At 44.2% G+C, this 18,835-nt stretch overlaps 1 protein-coding gene across 2 annotated transcripts in view; it reads right to left on the bottom strand.

Moving 5' to 3' along the window:
• Positions 1-18,835, bottom strand: part of ZFP90 (ZFP90 zinc finger protein) — a 116,602-nt gene that overhangs the window by 87,441 nt on the left and 10,326 nt on the right. Inside the window, exon 2 of one of the 2 annotated variants that reach the window (XM_058706133.1) lies at positions 18,149-18,340. The exons of the other annotated variant lie outside the window; for it this stretch is intronic. The gene's annotated coding sequence lies outside the window, so the exon portion shown is untranslated. The remainder of the gene's footprint in view (positions 1-18,148; positions 18,341-18,835) is intronic. 2 annotated transcript variants of the gene reach the window in all.

Below are 18,835 nucleotides of genomic sequence, written 5' to 3'. Positions count from 1 at the left end.
AGACTCAGACCCAATTGAAGCAATCCATATAGATACGGTGCTGTGTGGATGACACCAGGTGCTGAGGGGCTATGATGCAATGAGGAAGGTACAGACCTGTCTGTGTCCAGAAGGAGCTGACAATCGAGGTGGAGAGATAAGTCCCGTGGAAAAGCTATGAAGACGGAAATGGGATGAGGCCTAATTACCAGTTTCAGGCCACAGGGGAAGAGGTTCTGCAAGACCGAGCCTTGGACACAGGGTTAGTACATCTGAGGGTGCCAAGGCAGGAGCAGGTCCAACCAGCTGACAGAAACTGAAATGCAAGCTGGCTCATGAGAGACCAAGTGCAGGGGGTACTCGTGTACACAAAACTGAGGGATGAGAAAAGTGCACACCAGGTAAAGGGTATGGATGTCCCTGAGGCCACCAGCCTGTCTGGGTGGATGGAGGCTAGATGAAAGAGCCAGGTAAAAGAAGCTGAGGTTGGAAGTGGGCCACGCTGATGACATCAGGCTGAGAAACTTGGGTCTTCATGGGGACAGTGAGGCATTGTGGAGGGCCTGATGAGTGCAGGACTGAAGGGAATATACATCAGGTAGCCCCTACTTTCTTTCCTCCACAGTCTCAGTGCTATGTACTGAGCCCTGAACCCTACAGGAGCACTTCCTTTCTGAACCCAACAAAGGGCAGAAGAAAAAATAAAGCCCAGATCCATCTCACAAAGGGAAAACCAGCCTCTCCCAAACCTAGTTCTTCAACTTACACCCAAGACCTTAAGTATGCTCTTTAAAACCTTTCACCCATTGAAGTTCCTTTTCTTTGAAACCATAAAAGAACACGGGACTAGTTTGTCCTTTTGGCAGGAAAATCCCACATGCAACTTGCCACATTTATAGAGTGGAAACTGCTGGCCTGGGAGCCTGGGTCCTTTGTGGACCCAGGGATTAAGGCACTCTGTGATGAGCCAGTTGAGTGATCTTGGACAGGTCACTGAATCTTATGAAACCTCAGTTTGCTCACTCCTGGTATGATGATAACAACAGCTGGTCCCACTCAGAAAGACTGCCTCCCTTCCATACACGTGGGTTGTTGCAAGTGCCAACAAGGATGTCAGGCAAGTTGAGATTCCAGTTGGTTTTTAGAACCCTAAGAGTGGTTGTCTCTCCCACTGGGGAGTTCCAGATCCTTTGGCTGTCACAACAGGAAACAGATGTCAGGGAAGGCAAATTATCACCAGAACCACATGACCATCAAGCACGGAATGGCCTCAAAAGGATGTCGTCTGGTCTTTGCCTCCATGACCAATGCCAGAGGGAAACACCAGAGCATCCAAGGCACGATCCCCACCAAGTGCTTGAGTGTCCATCAAGAAGTCAGAGCCTGAATAGTTTATGAGACATCAGAGACTGGAACAGGATGGTGGCTTCATGAAGAGGTAGAGATGGAGGTGTGGTGGGGAGAAGACAGTACTGACCCAGAGCACTAGGAATCTTGAAAGAAAATGAACCTAGATTCTTACCTCACATCAGATACAAAATTTAAAATGGATCACTGACTTAAAGGTAAGAACAAAAACTACAAAATGAGTAGAATAAAATATAGGAGAAATTCTTGATGGCCATGGATTTGGCAAACATTTCCTACACAGTACACAATAGTACAGGCTTTAAAAGATAAAAATCAAGGGGCGCCTGGGTGGCTCAGTTGGTTAAGCATCCGACTTCGGCTCAGGTCATGATCTCGCGGTCTGTGAGTTTGAGCCCTGCGTCGGGCTCTGTGCTGAGAGCTCAGAGCCTGGAGCCTGTTTCAGATTCTGTGTCTCCCTCTCTCTCTGACCCTCCCCCGTTCATGCTCTGTCTCTCTCTGTCTCAAAAATAAATAAACATTAAAAAAAAGATAAAAATCAATATATTGATCTAAAAATCTTCACCGAGATTTTAAACTTTTGTACTTCAAAATACACTGCTACAAAAATGAAAAGGTAAGCCAAAGACTAGGAGAAAATATTTGCAAAGCATACATCCATCTATTAACAAATATAAACATTAGTCTTTTCATTGATATTTCAACATAGTTGTTACCTTGTGCCACTTCACCACGGAACTTGTCAATAAACTCCAAGGGGGAAATATAACATATTTGAATATATATTTGAAATACAAGCCTTTTGGTGGATAGTTTATAAATATTTATAATATATATAATTTTATATAATATGTAACACATTATAATATGCAACATATTTTAATGTATCATAACATATAATATACTATAAATTATAATTATTTTATATATTATATTAATATGAACACCCCAACTTTAAAAGTGGGAAAAAATTTGAAGAAACACTTTACCAGAGAAAATATATAAATGGCAAGTAAACACATAGAAAGATGCTCAACATCATAGTTATTAAGGATATGTAAATTAAAATCATAATGAGATACTACTACACACCCACTAAAATGGCTAAAATTAAAAAGACTTATCATACCAAGTGTTGTCAAGGATATGGGCCAACTATAACTCTCATAGAAATTGCTGGTAGAAATATAAAATGATTCAACCACTTTGGAAAACAGTTTGGCAGGTTTTTACGTTTATTTATTTATTTTGAAAGAGAGAGAGAGAGAGAAAATCCCAAGCAGGCTCTACACTGTCAGCTCGGAACACGACATGGGGCTCAAACCCACGAACTGGGACATCATGATCTGAGCTTTTGAAACCAAGATTCAGATGCTTAACTGACTAATCCACCCAGGTGCCCCAGTTTAGCAGTTTTTTAAAAATTTAAAATGTACATACACCATATGTCGCAGCCATTCCACTCCTAGGTAATTACTCAAGAAAAATAAAAACACACATTCACTCAAACACTTGTACATGAACATTCATAGAAGTTATATTTGTGGTAGCCCGAAACCAGAAACAACTCAATTGTCCATCCACAATTGGATATGGATAAACAAACTGTGGTATATCCACACAATAGACCACTACACAGCAATAAAAAGAAACTATTTATACATGTAATGACATGGATGAACACTAAAATAGTGAAGCTATGAAATAAGGCAGACAAAGTGCACCTACTATGATTCCACATATATACAATTCTAGAAAATGTAAACTGATCTACAGTGGCTGATAGCAGATCAGTGGTTGGCTAAGTGGGACAGGAAGGACAGGGATGAAGGATTTCAAAGGGGCACAGGAAAGTGAGTGATGAATACATTCCTTGTCTTGACTGTGGTAATGGTTTCACAGGGATAGACACATGTCAAACTCATCAAATTGTATGCTTTAAATATATGCAGTTTACTGTACATAAATTATATTTCAATAAAACTGTTCAAAAGAGGGGGAAGAAGGTGTCCACACTTGGCCCTTTGGTGGAGACCAGTCACTCTTCTTCACCTACTCATCCATACCTCTCTCACTTGTTCTAGGGTTCTCAAGGGAAAGGGCTGTATCTTCTGTGTCAAGTCTCCTGTAGAGGATGAGGGTGACATCATATGATGGAGGAGACTCCTTGGGCAGCAGCAGAAGGCCAGTGGTGATTACATTTGGCTCCTGGAGGAATCTACCCAACCACGGGACATGTATGCCACTGTCATTCCTGCCTTATTTGTGGAATGTGCAACAACTGACTCTGGAAATAGTCCCAACATTGCTGCAGAGCTGGATAAGGAAGAGGGGAGGTGCTGAGCCATGCTTGGCTCTTGAAGGAACTGAACTACCCAGGCTTACACTTCAGGTTGGGGCTGTCAGACAAGATGGTCATTATATAACCTACAGTGACTCGTCAAATTCTGGAGCCAGAAAGCCAAAGCTATGTGCAAGGTGCTCCTGCAGCAACTGGCTAAACCTAGATTCCAATCTTTCCTACGCTGACCTGATTGAAGTCTTTTGAGGTACTGACTCCTGAGGGCTAAACACTTGACTCTATACGAGGGAGTTAATTTCTATGGCATTCAACTAGGCTAAGAATGCAATCCTCCACCCTGTTGGCAGTCCTGCCAACAAGTGTGACCTGCCCTCAACCTCTGTGTGTTTTCCTTGATAGCATGAGCCTTACTAAAAGAAAGCTGGATTCAAAAATATCCAACCAGGGGCACCTGAGTGGCTCAGTTGGTTAAGCATCCAACTTCGGCTCAGGTCATGATCTCGCAGTCCATGGGTTTGAACCCCATGTCAGGCTCTGTGCTGACAGTTCAGAGCCTGGAGCCTGCTTTGGATTCTATGTCCCCCTCTCTCTGCCCCTCCCCTGCTCGTGCTCTGTCTCTCTCTCTCAAAAATAAATAAACATAAAAAAAATGTTTCTAAAAAAAATCCAACCTTAAAATGGACTTACGTGTTAGGGTTACTACTCACATGACTAAAGGAAAAACTGTTTCCTCTACTCACAACACTTCTGATACCAAATGTGTGGGTTTTCCCCTCACCTTAGGCAATTCTGACACTAACTACCCAGAGTTAGTGCAGACCCTGCAGGTTAAGGGCTCAGGCTCACAAGATTGCATATACTTCAGATGCCAACTGAAAGTAGTGGGTGCCCAGGTAACCCACACTTCTGCCCAACTTGGCTATAAATCAAAGGTTCCCATGAGCCCCTTTTCAGGTTCAATAATTTGCTACATGGCTCACAGAACTCAGGGAAACACTTCACTGTTCCCGGTGTATTATAAAGGTCACAACTTGGGAAAAGTCAAATGGAAGAGTTGCATAGAGCAAGGTCTGGGGAAAGGGTATGGAGGTCCCATGCCCTCTCTGGGTGCACCACTCTCCCAGCGCCTCAGTGTGTTCACCAACCCAGAAGCTCTCTGATCCTCCCTTCATTCACAGATTTTATGGAGGCTCCTTTGCAAAGGCACAAATTGATTAAATCATTGGTTGTTGATGTTTAAGTCAATCCCCAGCCGCTTTCTCCTCCCCAGAGATGGGGGAGGGTGCAGGGCAGGGACTGAAGTTTCCAAGGCTCTAATCACATGCTGGTTCCTCTGGAAACCAACCGCCATTCCCCAAGAACCATCTCATCAACATAAATTCAGATATGGTTGCAAGGGCTTATAGGAGTAACAAAAAATACCCCTCTCACCTCTATCACTCAGGAAGCTGCAAGGATTTGAGAAGCTCTGTGCTAGGAACCAGTGACAAAGACCAAATATCTATTTCTTATTATATCACAACATTACAATGACAAAGGAATTAGACACCTGATGGACAGGCGTTCTGGGTGTTCCTTTAAATCACACACTCTATCACCAGCATCCACAAAATGATCTGGTTTCCAGAAACTGCCTACAGGTATATTTTCAGGCATGCCTGAGAAGCAGGGTGACTCTTCCAGTGACAGTCATCCTCTCCCCGCTGGGTTCTAATGTGGTTCCATTTCCTTAGGAAGTTCACCTTGATTGTGACAAGGGCCAGGCTGCAGGGACAAGGGGCTGTGCTCTGGATCACTATCAGTGCTCCAGTGACCTTTGTGGATGCCACAGGCCTTGCTCTGTTCTCTGGCTCAGGCCCACATCCATGTTCTCTCCTCAGCTCACTGTCTCTGTAGGCTCAGAACCTGGAATCACTCCCCATCCTCCCACACATTCCTGACGGAGCTCAGCCATCCAAATGGCGGGGAAAGCTTGCTTTCTAGATCTCTCACCCAAGAGACACTAGCTAACAACTCACCACCTGGCCAGATAACCAGGCAAAGTCTGATGAATTTTAATTAAAATCATGTGCCCAGAATGGCCATCCCAATAGGCAAGGCAAAACTAGAAGTCCTCTCTTCTAACCAAGCACTTGTCCAGGGCTCACATTGGCACAGCACATTTCCCATTGGTGTTGTAACAGAATACGGTCTTCCCAGGAGAGCTTTGGTCCCTGCTGGCATTCCGAGAAATAAGGGTGTGAACAAGAGGGCACTAAAGCCAACTGTAGTCATGTGTGGAAGGACACAGAGCTCTGCTATCTGTCTCAGTGCCCCAGTACCTGGCCTTTAATGTGTACCACACACAGATGTACATCTATGCAGCACAGGGTGGAGGGGGCATCAGGGACCTGATCTGATTAGGAACTCAGGCCCCTGATCAAATATTTACTGGGCCCTTACTATGTGATGTTACTGTGGATTCAGCCTCATTCAGATGGATGAGGCCCCTGCCCTCATGGTTCTCACAGCCTCAGCCCTGTAACATTAGCCCTGAGAGGTCATGAAGCAAGAACAGGGCTGACCAGGTTGGATACCAGAAGCAGCCCAGGTAGAACTCCAAAATCCCATCCCTGAGTGAAGGGAGAAAGAACTCAGGACAGGATAGGGCAAGGCCAGATACAGGAAGAAGCAGTCAACACCTCAGCCAAAAGCAAAGAGATGTGTATAGGGAGTATATCTGTGAGTGAGTGAGTGAGTGAGTGAGTGAGTGAGTGAGTGAGTGAGTGAATTCTGGTAGGATTTAGCAAGTGGCCAAGGCTGGCTGGGTGCCAAGGGAGTCTAAAGAGAGTGAGGGCCCCCACCAGAGCTTCTCCCGAAGGCTTGATGTGCTGCTCTTGGCCTTAGCAGGGCAGCTCCTGTACTAGCCTTGGGCCAGAGGTCCAGCAATGTGGGCTGGGAGCAAAGGCTGGGCTTTCAGGGATGTAGTGAGGAATACACAAGTGAGCAGAGAAGTTCAGAAGGTGGGCCTGACAATGCAAGCAGCACACGATAGTCAGGACTATAGACCATGGCTACATCTCCCACACATTTTCTGCTGAGATGCACGAGAACCAGAAACGCTTAATTGCTGCAACTGGCCTCCAGGCTCTGCTTTTCACTCACCAGTTGCCTCCCATCCCCCTTCCCCAGACTTTGGCCTTCTTGGCTGTGCCCAATTAGAGCTTGCCTTGTGAACTACACATCAGACTTGGACTTCCATGGCCTGCCTCCTGGGTAGCCCCAGTTCACCCACCCTCTTCATCCTCCTGCTATTACGGCTCCTATCTGATGCAGCTCTAACTCCCACCCCACACTCACCTGCCAAACTATCAAAGTAGCTGGTTGTGCCCCACAAGGCTTTCTTAACTCTAGTTGATGGGAGTTGGTCAAGAAAGATCAATGATGGTGTGGCTCTAGGGAAGAGAGCAAAGTACAGGGACTTTTGTTACGAAATTAGGGGTCACTCAGGAGCTGAATGGGGAGGGGACCAAGGACACCTGAACAGGCATGGGCTGGAGGCAGGTCTACCTCAAGATTCAAGAGACAGAGTTGGGGGGCACTCATGACTGAATTTGGGAAGCCTCCTGGAGACCCCAGGAGTTGAGGTGAGAGGTGTCAAGAGTCACTAAGTGGGGCTTGAGGCCAGGAACCTAAGAGACTGCAGGGAACTCAGCTGGGGACAACTATCAAATTGGGCGTCTTTCTCATCTGGGCTTTCTGTGCTCTTGTCCCAAGGCATCTCAGAGATACTGCTGGCCCCTAAAGGTCGAGCAAAGCAAAGAAGACAGATGGGACAGGCCAGCAGGAAGAAGAGCCACAGTGACCAAGACAGCTCCACACTTGGGGTAAAGAAGCCTGTTGGGTGCTCTGAAGAGACTGCTACCTTGCTCACCTTACAGCCTGAGCTACATTCTCCCCAGGGCATGGCACACCATGGGTATAGCACTTCAGAAGATTTCCTTACTTCCTGCAGGTCACAAAGATACAGTTAGTAAATCTTGCCCTGAGGAATTTCAGATTAACTGCTCCCATCTGTTCAGCACCCAAAATCCGGAGCAGAGTTGGGACAAGACATGAGACATGTAACGATTCCAGATTCCAGGATCTCAGATATCAAAGAGTTAATTTGATTTCAGAAACATGTCATCAACTCCCAAGGAGAATGTGGCTCCAAGGCTCCTAATAAGTGAGAATGACAAGGCGATGCCAGTACCCACCAGTCCTACAAGTGCCATCCACAACCACCTGCAGCTGCATGGCACAGGCTAACCAAGGTGAAGACGGAGAGCAGCCTAGCGCCAAGCCAGGCTCTTCCAGTTTACTGCAGGATCCTGGACAGATCACTTCTCTCCTGGCCTCAGTTCCGGATCTGTAAAAGCCTTCTGCCCTGTGTCAGGCTACCTGGGGCAATCCTGCCCACTGAGCATGCCTTGCTCTGCACAGGCTGAGCTCTGGGTAAAGGCTGTCTGGGCCATTCACCTCCCCCCATCCGAGAAACTGAACTTCCTCTAAACCTCTGTGGCTTGTGGAAGGCTCAGCCAGCACAGAGCACTCAGGGGCCTTCCTCTGGAAGCAGCCAATTCTAGCCGTGTGGCCCTAAGTGACCAAGGATGGCTAGCTGAAAGGAGAACAGAGAAAGGAGAACCAGACTCAGAGAACACTGTTTCTGCCCCCAGACCACTGGGCTCAGCACTGCCAGACTCCCTGCTGTTCTTGAGGGAGACAGTAGTTTGAACTGACAGCCCCTAGGGCTTCTATACACTGTGGCCTCGACTAAGTGACTGCCCTGCTCTGTGCCTCAGTTTCTCCACCTGCAAGTGGCTCGGTTGTGAGGATTAAATAAGGAGATGTGTTAAACAAGTGTCACAGAAATGTAATTTCCCTCCTTGCTTTTCTTCTAACCTCACAGCCACCTTCCCTCAGGCAGGGCGAGCTGCGGTTCTGCTGCTCTGTTTATCATAAGACAAATTCAGAACCTGACCCCCAGATTCTGGGTGAATCAGTTAAGAAATGACTATAAAAATGCGTGGCTACGTTAGGAATAAACAAACATGTGGGTGTTCCCAGTTGCTTCCTTTACATTTTTTTTTTTTAAGCAAACTCTACTGGTAGCCGTAAAGACCCCAGTATTTTGGAAAATTTCAGTGGACAGGAATAGCAAAAAACTGTTAGCCCAAATAACTTTTTTTTAAGTTTAATTTTTTATTGAGAGAGAGAGAACAAGCAGGGGAGGGGCAAAGAGAAGGAGAGACAGAATCCCAGCAGAGACTGACATGGGGCTCAACTCACAAACTGTGAGATCATGTCCTGACCTGAGATCAAGAGTCCAATGTTTAGGGGCGCCTGGGTGGCGCAGTCGGTTAAGCGCCCGACTTCAGCCAGGTCACGATCTCGCGGTCCGTGAGTTCGAGCCCCGCGTCAGGCTCTGGGCTGATGGCTCGGAGCCTGGAGCCTGTTTCCGCTTCTGTGTCTCCCTCTGTCTCTGCCCCTCCCCCGTTCATGCTCTGTCTCTCTCTGTCCCAAAAATAAATTAAAAAAAAAAAAAAAAAGAGTCCGATGTTTAACCGACTGAGCCACCCAGGCACCCTGCCCAAATAACTCTTCAAATTTTCTATTCTGACCCAAATCCAATTTTAGATCACGTTGAGAATGCCTTATACTCATATTGAACAGAATATGAAATTAATATTTCTATTCTCAATATTTGTTGAGAAAATAGTCTTAGAATTTTAAAAACAAATTTGTTTAGAAACATTGCAAAACTAGCTTTTACACTATTTCTCATCATGCCTTATTATTATTTCTGGTGGAGTATAGTTGTGTTAATCAAAATTGCCTTACTTTTACTGGTGATTATCATGTCGACTTTGTATTTCACAAGATTAGACAAAGAGCCACACATTGTATTAGCCAAATAGAGCTGTAGCTGGCTTGTCTCTAGAGGGAGTTTCCATGCTTTTCCATCAAATAGTTTTTTTAATTTATTTTTTAAAGCTTATTTATTTATTTTGAGGTGGGGGTAGGCAGAGAGAGGGGGGGAGAGAATACCAAGCAGGCCCCATGCTGCCAGCACAGAGCCCAATGCAGGGCTCAATCCCATGAACTGTGAGATCATGACCTCAGCCAAAATCAAGAGTTGGATGCTTAACTGACTGAGCAATCCAGTTACACCCAAATAATTTTAAACATTATTTTGGTACTTGAAGACTTAACCTTAGTGAATAAAAACACTGCTACATTATTAAAACAAAGAAAAACAAGAGAAGAATTAAGTTAAGTGACTGAAGCCGTTGGGGCAAAAGGAAGAATGCAAACTCCAGACTTGACAATTTGGGGATCTTTTTGCAAAAACCATGATGCCTGTGCCAATAAAATTCAACACACTCACAGTGATTTCTCCAGCTAATCCAGAATATGGCAGGCAAGCAGATCTTGGCAGCTGGGTCTGAGGGGTGTGGCACGTAGGGCTGGCTTCATGGATAAGCGACAGTGCAGTTGTGCTTGGCTCTCCACTCAGGATTTCATACTCTATAGTGGCTACCTCAAAGTCCTTAGTAATTTTATTTTTGAGCTCATGCTTTGTAAACGAAGTCCAATGGGACAAGAGAGCATGCACCAATGGTAGGGCACCTCGATTCCCCCGTGGCCACCCTTCCTGGGACAGGTTCTCTGCTGTCTGCCCACTGTCCCCACCCAGTGGCCGCACCAGCCCTGGAAGGGAGGATCATGGTTGGGTGTGTGTGCCGCATCACAGGGCAGGGGCCTAGGCACTGTGAGGGTCTACATATGCAACTGTGAGTCACCCTTGTGCCTGAGGAAATGCAACATTAAACAACGAATTAAAAACACTGCTACATGGGGCGCCTGGGTGGCTCAGTTGGTTGGGCATCTGACTTTTGATTTCGGCTCAGGTCATGATCTCGCGGTTCGTAGGTTTGAGCCCCACATCAGGCTCCTCACTGTCAGTGAGGAGCCTGCTTGGGATTCTCTTTCTCTCTCCCTCCCTCTCTCTCTGTCCCTCCCTTGTACTCACTCATTCTCTCTCAAAATAAATAAATAAACTTTAAAAAATTAAAAATTAAAAAAATAAAAACACCACTACAGGTCAAGACAAGAAGGAAAAGGAGAAGGAGAAGGAGAAGGAGAAGAAGAAAAAGACAATTCCTGCTTTTTAAGCAAGGGGCCCCACTTCCTACAAATTACGAAGCTAGTTCTGGCAACAGGCACTCATAGGAGAAAGTTCTAATCCTGAAAAAGTTGGAAATAGCTTCAGTGTGGAGCATGGGGACTTCTCCCAGCAGGGCTTAAGCAAGAAGACAGCCCAACACCACTGAGGGCCCAGGCAAAGATGGAAAGCAGACACTAGGGTCTGGTGTGGTACCCACATAACCATGTGGAATGCTCTAGCAGCAGGGAGATGCCTGGGAGCAAGGAAAAGTCAAGGTGGAGCTTTCACCTTTACCTTTGGTTTAAAATGTTGGGGACTATTATGCAAACCAGTAGGAGTGCACATTGGTACAAACTTTGGAAAGCAACTTCGCATCTCATCCACTAGTAAAATCCAAGATACACACATACTAGAGAAATTCTGCACATATGTACAGGGGACCCATATGAGAGTGTTACAGGGCATTGTGGGAATATAAAAACCTAGGAATAATCTTAATGTTCATCAGGAGAATAGATATAGCAGTATATCCACATGGTGGAATAACACAGAGCAATGAAGATGAATGAATTACAGCTACATGTGTCAACATAGAAGAGTCTGGACTGTAACATGAAGCAGCCCTGTGGGCATACAGCCTTCAGGAGTGACAGCTCTTATGTCCCCCATGTTGGTTGAGTCCTTGAGCAGGGAAGGGGATGGCCTCCTATAGTTGAATATCAGACACTTAGAAGGCCTACCTCATCCAATCCACCAAAGGTTCAATGGCAAATTTCCATTATTAGAAACTTACTCCTCTGTGTCAAGGCTATGTGTTAGAAATCAAAGAGACTGATGGTATCTAGTTCTACAGAATTCTGCTGGGCAGCCACTGGCCCAAACCCCTTGTCACTAAAAAGCTCATGGAAGGAAGCCAAGGTAGAAAGGTTGAGAAGCTGGGTCAAGGACGGGTCAATATCACGAGTATTGAAGGATTGGTCAGATGAAGAGAGGTCAGAGGAGGCAGTAGAAAGCATCAGGGGACAAGAAATGCCAAAGAAACCAGAGATTTAAGGAGGAGTTATACGTGTGCCTTGGTGGCTCCATTAACGGCCTGACTCTTGATTTCGGCTCAGGTCATGATCTCACAGTTGGTGGGATCAAGCCCCACTTTGGGCTCTGTGCTAACAATATGGATTCTCCCTCTCCCTCTCTCCTGTGCCTTTCCTGCTCGCTCTCTCTCTCTCTCTCTCTCTCTCTCTCCCTCAAAAGAAATAAACAATAAAAAAGGGGGGGGGTAGTTATAGAAACTGATCACATATCAGAGGTACATCAGTGAAGATTGCATTTAATAATTTGACAATTAAGAAGCTGCTGGTGACCTTAGCAAAGGCCACTTTGGTAGAATGATGGGGGTAGAACCTACACTTGGTGGGGAATAAAAGAAACTGAGGAAATGGAGGCACAGTATGTAGGCTACTTTCAAGAAGTTTATTTACAAAGTGCAGGATGGGAGCTGCCAGAGAAGAGAAAGTGAAGGTTAGAGCACCTGCCTAGAATAGGAAAGAATTATGTGTGCAGGGTAGAGGAAAGGAAACAGACACAAAGGAAGGATTAGAAAATCAGAGAAAGAAGGTAATTTATTGTCCTGGATCCTGGAAGAGTCAAGGGGGGCAGGGGCGCCTAGGAGGATTCGTCTTAGAAATGCCATGTGGATCCTTTAGAAACAAAAAAGAGAGGAGCTGAGAACCTGATATGCTTCATTGTCCCAGGACAGTAGAAGTTAAGGTCATTGGAGATAAAGACAGCAGTGGGGTGGACAATTTGAGGAGAGCTAGACAAGCAGGAAACAAGCCACCACTGGGAATGGCATTAGTGTCTGGCTAGGTGTGAATAAAAGGACTGGCAAAGAGCTGGCTTGAGTTGGAAACCACATCTCTGTGTGGTACTAATTTTCTTTTGTCCCAGTAGAGCTCAATAGCTCTGAAGTCCTGCAGACAAGATGAGAGGCTGGATTATTCCCAGGTTAGGGTAGGCAAAGTGGGTACAGGTGGACATAGGGTTAAGGCCACAGAGAGTGCTGGGCAAATGACAACAGCTCTGGGAACATCTGCAGTTGCTAGACAAAAGAGACTTTTCTGGTTTTCTTTCCTTTTCTTTCTTTTTTTTTTCTTTTTTTTTTTTTTAAGATTTTATTTTTAAGTAATCTCTACACCCAACTAGAACTCACAACCCCGAGATCAAGAGTTGCATGCTGTACCAACTGAACCACCCAGGCACCCCTCCAGTTTTCTTTTATAGAAGAGATAATAGTCTGTTGTAACTTAAAATATAGTAAATAGAAAAGCCATTCAAATGAATAGAGTTGATGTTTTCAACATTGAAGTAGCAGCCCACACCCCACCTTGCTTCTGGGTCAGCAATCAAGGTCAAGTGCTTCTATGGGCACATGACCTTGCCTGCCCACATCTCTCAGCATTATGTCCACCCCACAAACTCAGAGGTAACAATGGGATGAGATTCTTATCTGTACCTCCCACCCCTGTGCAGATGACTGGTGTCGAAGGTACTTAAAAAGAGAAGTTTACAAGTTTCTAAAATGCAGTAATTTGGTCAACTTGATGAACTATTATTGGAAAAGGGGGATGAAAATGATTAAGTCCTTGCTTTTTGAATAGAAACCATGCTGCTGAACACTGCAGCAATTTTATCACCCTCTTAAACATCTTTCAGCAATTTTATCCTTTTTTCAGAATTTAGAGATGGAGTCTACTTTTTGTGCTTTATAATTTTTAACTATTTTCAGCCAGTTATTCCTGCTCTGCACTGTTTTATATTCATAAAAGTCAGAATTACTTAAATAGACAACAATAGGATTTGTTATATAGCTCTTTTTTTTAAATGTTTGAATATTTTATTGAATTGCTATGACTCCCTTCCTTATCAGTGGTATCTTTCTTTCTTTCTTTCTTTCTTTCTTTCTTTCTTTCTTTCTTTCTTTCTTTCTTTCTTTCTCTTTCTTTCTCTTTTTTTTTTTTTTTGAGAGAGAGAGAGAGAGAGAGAGAGAGAGAGAGAGAAGGCAAGGGGCAGAGAGAGAGAGGGAGAGAGGGAGAGAATCCCACAAGCAGTAGAGTGAGAGAAGCAGGGCTTACCCAGAGTGGGGCTCATGTTCACCCAAAGTGGGGCTCGAGGTCACCTGAAGTGGGGCTCAAGCTCACCTCATGTGGGACTCAAACTCATAAACCATAAGATCATGATCTGAGCCAAAGTCAGATGGTTAACGACTGAGTCACCCAGGCACCCTATAGTTCCTTATTTTAATGTTTATTTATTTTGAAAGAGAGAAAGAGAGCGCCAGAGCAGGAGAGGGGCAGAGAGAGAGAGAGAGAGAATTTCTTTTTTCTTTTGAGAAAAATAACTCATGTTAATGACAGGAAAATTTTAAACTACAGATAGGTAGAAGGAAAACTGGCAGCTAGTTAATATGTAAGAATATGTCTTCCAGCTCCTTCTCTAACCTGTATACAGTGGGTTCATACTGTATTTACTTTTTTCAACCACCTGTAAGGAATCTAGCTCTCCAGGATTCAAGTGCCCTATCTACCTGACACATATCTGCCTGCCCTGGGCCCTAGGGAAGGAGTTTTAGAAGAAAGAGTAGAGGGTGCTGTGAGCTTAACCTAAGGAGAAGAAAGACACTATGGGCTCTCCCTGGAAGGTGAAATGGCCACTTCTGCTTCAGGGACCGCAATGTCTTCACTGAATAATCATGTTAACAACCACCTCCGGACATCTGTGAATAATCTGGAACCTTGTAATTTGTGCTTTTGGAGAGTTCCACAAAACCATGGTGTGGGTCCCTCAACCAGGGGCATTCAACTCATGGCTGAGAGGAGCCAGTGAAACTTGAACCTGAGCCATAACAAAGTAGGAACAAAGTTCAAAAGATTAAACCTGTTAAAAATGCCAACAACGACCCTGAATGGTTGTTATCCTAAAATAACATAGCAAGTGAGCCTTTTTTCTCATGGAGCATCCCAGTGTACTCTCACTTGGCCTGTTCAGGAATGAGGGGATGTGCTCCAGACCCCCAGAGGTACTGCCTTCTTCTGCCCACAGTCAAGTCCTGTGACCCCTGCTCTTTCAGCCTTCAGTACCAGGAAGATAGAATATGGTGTTTCTTTCATGCTCCCAGGACATAGCAGTGGGCCACATTGCCCATGAAGTCTCTAAGAAATTGATGGGTAAACTGGCCTCAGGTGGCCACATGGTGTATGGAGAGAGCAGAGGCCCAGATAGACCAGGATTTTCAACTTGGTCCTGCCCCATTCCAGACCTTGAGAAACTTACCTAATTTCTCTGATTCTCCAGTTACTTGCCTATAAAATAGGGATTCTTGTAAGGTCATGAGGATGAAACTGGGACTACATAGGTAAAACACCTGGAAACTTATGTGGCATATAGGTGATGCCCAATTAAGTATTAATTTCTTTACCTCCCAGCCCAGTGGACTTTTCAGACTTGCCATGACCTGGAGCACCCTGGATATTGAGATGAACAACATTCATTCATTCAACCAACATTTACATAAAGTGTCTATACATCTAACACCCCGGAATATCAACTTCATTTAAAGTTTTTAAAATGTGATTTTAACACTAAGACAAATATTATGGAGGAGAATGCAAATTTTGTATTAAATTTGAAAGAAAAACATAAGTCATTAGGCCCATGCCCTGGACTTCCCAGGGATCCCATTCACGGCAGCTTGAAGATGCTAAGATGCCCAAGGATATGACCTCAGGTCCGATTCACACAGATCTCCACCTTTTCCTGCTGTAAGATATGAACCAGAAGTGACACGGCCCCTTCCTAGGAAATCAGCGTAGAAGCAAACTGGCCCAGAAGACAAACCAAACAATTACACAGTGAGTCCTCGGGCTCACCACCCTCACTGTCCCGACAGCCTCGCTTGCACAGTCTGTCTTTCTGACTTGCGAGCAAAAATCGGGGCAGATTCTTCCAAGATTATCCTCAATTCTCATGAAAAGACACTCCCAATTCTAGGAAAACTTTGTGAAATTTGTCACATCTAGGATGTTCAGCCAATTCAAAGTTGTTTTCCTTACTCCCTCCCATTCTAGCCTTCTGCTACTTCTTGGATCACCTTCTAAGGTCAGATTCTGGGGTGTGAACCGGAGTGACCCTATCTATTTGTTACCTGTGTCTTGCTGGACTCACATCTGTTGCTGCTCTTAACACAGGTTGACCTGGGCTGGAAACCAGATCTCCTGTGTTTACTTTCTCATCAGAAAAATGTAGCTCCTTCCCTGAATCTATCACCACGTTAACTAATTTCAGTATTTGATAGAAACAGAGAAATGGTGACAGTGATCACCTCTGAGTGATAGGACTAGAAGTGATTTCTATATTCATCATTTTGCTTACCCATATTTTTTTTATTTTTAACAATGAGCATGTAATATTTGTGTATAAACAATGAGAAAAATGTAAGAACCAGCAATCTTCTCACTTAGCTCTTTCTTAATGATTTTACGTTCTGAATTTAAGCTCAACATTCAAAGCAGAAAGTCACAGAACGTTTTTCCGAAAGATAAGATACGAGAAATCCAATAATTCCTGAAGGCACTTAGGATGAGCACTGGGTGTTGTATGTAAGTGATGGATCACTAAATTCTACTTCTGAAATCATTATTACACTAGATGTTGACTAACTTGGATTTAAATAAATTAAAAAAAAAAAAAGAATAGGGGGAAAGAAAAAAAAAAAAAAGAACTCCAGTAATTCCTGCATATTGCCCTTTACCAAGCTAAACCAATTTCTGGTTTATCCTTAGGTTTACAAGAACAAATGAAAGATTTTTAAAAGTTTATTTATTTATTTTGAGAGAGAGAAAGAGCATGAGCAGGGGAGGGACACAGAGAAAGAATCCCACGTAGGCTCCACGCTGCCAAAGCAGAGCCCAATATAGGGCTTGAACTTATGAACCTAAGAGACTATGGCCTGAGCCAAAATCCAGAGTCGGTTCCTTAACTGATTGAGCCACCCAGGTACTCCTAAATGAAATTGTTTTTAAAATAGGATTATTTATTCAGTGTACTTTACATACAGTTAAGGTTATCTTCCTATGAATCAAAATCACAACAAAACTAGAAAAATTGCTGGTGAAGTAATGGAAGAAGAAATTCAAAGCCATGGTCTTGGGAGATCACATTATTCTCCAAAACAACTTAGTAACCCAAGGAAGTAACACCAGATGTAGATTTTAATTCCCTTTTTACAGACAAGGATTCATTTAATTCTAGTAATTTTTTTTAATGCTTTTATTTATTTTTTTTTTTTTGAGAGAGAGAGAAAGAGTGTGAGCAGGGGAGGGGCAAAGAGAGGGAGACACTGAATCTGAAGTAGGCTCCAGGCTCTGAACTATCAGCACGGAGCCCAATGTGGGGCATGAACCCACAGACTGTGCAATCGTGACCTGAGCCGAAGTTGGATGTTTAACCGACTGAGCCACCCAGGCACCCCTAATTCTAGTAATTCACTTAACAAATATTTGAATATTTACTATGCTCCAGGCATACATAGTTCTAGGCACTGGGGATACAACAGGAAACAAAACTAGCAAAAATTCCCACCCTCATGAAGCTTGCCTTCTGGCCAGAGAAGCAGAAGATTCCCATGCAGCAAAACAATCTTTAGCACAGTTTTAATACTATTTGTACTGTTTTGACTGTTTTATTGCCATTTTACTTAGAGAAAGAGAAATTTCTACCAAGTCCTTATTTACTTGTTTGTTTATTTGTTTGTCTGTTTTTGAGAGAGAGTGCATGCAAGCAGGGGAGGGGCAGAGAGAGAGGAGGACTGCAGATCCAAAGCAGGCTCTGTCCTGACAGCAAGAGAACCCAATGCTGGGCTCAAACTCTTAAACTGTGAGATCATGACCTGAGCCAAAGTCGAGCACTCAACCAACCGAGTCACCCGGTATCCCCCTACCAAGTCCTTCCTAAGTGTGGCTAGGTTTACTGTTTCTTGCCATAACTCTGCCAGGAGTGGGACAGACTGCATGCCAGTACCTTTGGAGTCAAAGTAACTAGAAAATTGGTGAGCTACCCAACCATAACCTTCCTACAGTGAATGTCTTAGGATTTAGTGGATACAAAATGGTTCAGATGCTCCCAGAAGAAGCTAAAGTGTCCCCAGGTATGACTGGAGTAGAGAACTGAGCTAAAAGGTTGAGATACCTCAACCTGGGATGTTGGGACTGCCATGGTGGGCTACTGGCATAAGCAGAAACAGAAATGGTACTAACTTAGTGAGAAGGAGATTTTTAGCTTTATGTGAGAGAAAACGTTTCAATAGCCAGAGATGTTCCACAGTAGAATGGGCAGTAGGAAAGGCAGTACTCAGGCTTTGACAGTGGATGGCTGGCACATCTCTCCCATTTATTGGCTGTGTGACCTTGGGCTAGTCTTAGAACCTCTATAGGCCTCAGTTTCCTTGTCTGTAAAATGGGAATTTTTTTTTAATGTTTATTTATTTTTAACAGAGAGAGACAGATTCAGAGACAGAGCATGAGTGGGGGAAGGGGGAGGGAGGGAGACACAGAATCTGAAAGAGGCTCCAGGCTCTGAGCTGTCAGCACAGAGCCGGACGCAGGGCTCGAACTCACAGATTGCAAGATCATGACCTGAGCCAAAGTCGGACGCTCAACCAACTGAGCCACCCAGGTGCCCCTGTAAAATGGGAATTAAAACGGTACCTAGTTCCGGGCACCTGGCTGGCTCAGTCAGTAGAGCATGCAACTCTTGTTTTCAGGGTTATAAGTTCAAGACCCACGTTGGGTGTAGAGATTACTTAAAAACAAAATCTTTAAAAAATATAAAATAAAATAAAATAAAATAAAATAAAATAGTACCTAGTTCATGGGATTATGGTGAAGATTAATAAGAGAAAGCAAGAGAAGCAGAGCTCACCCGAAGTAGGGTTCATGCTCACC

Source organism: Neofelis nebulosa, chromosome 17 (assembly GCF_028018385.1).
Source record: "Neofelis nebulosa isolate mNeoNeb1 chromosome 17, mNeoNeb1.pri, whole genome shotgun sequence".
Taxonomy (NCBI): domain Eukaryota; kingdom Metazoa; phylum Chordata; class Mammalia; order Carnivora; family Felidae; genus Neofelis; species Neofelis nebulosa.
The sequence above is the reverse complement of the archived record's forward strand: the minus strand, read 5'-3'. Positions and strand labels throughout refer to the sequence as shown.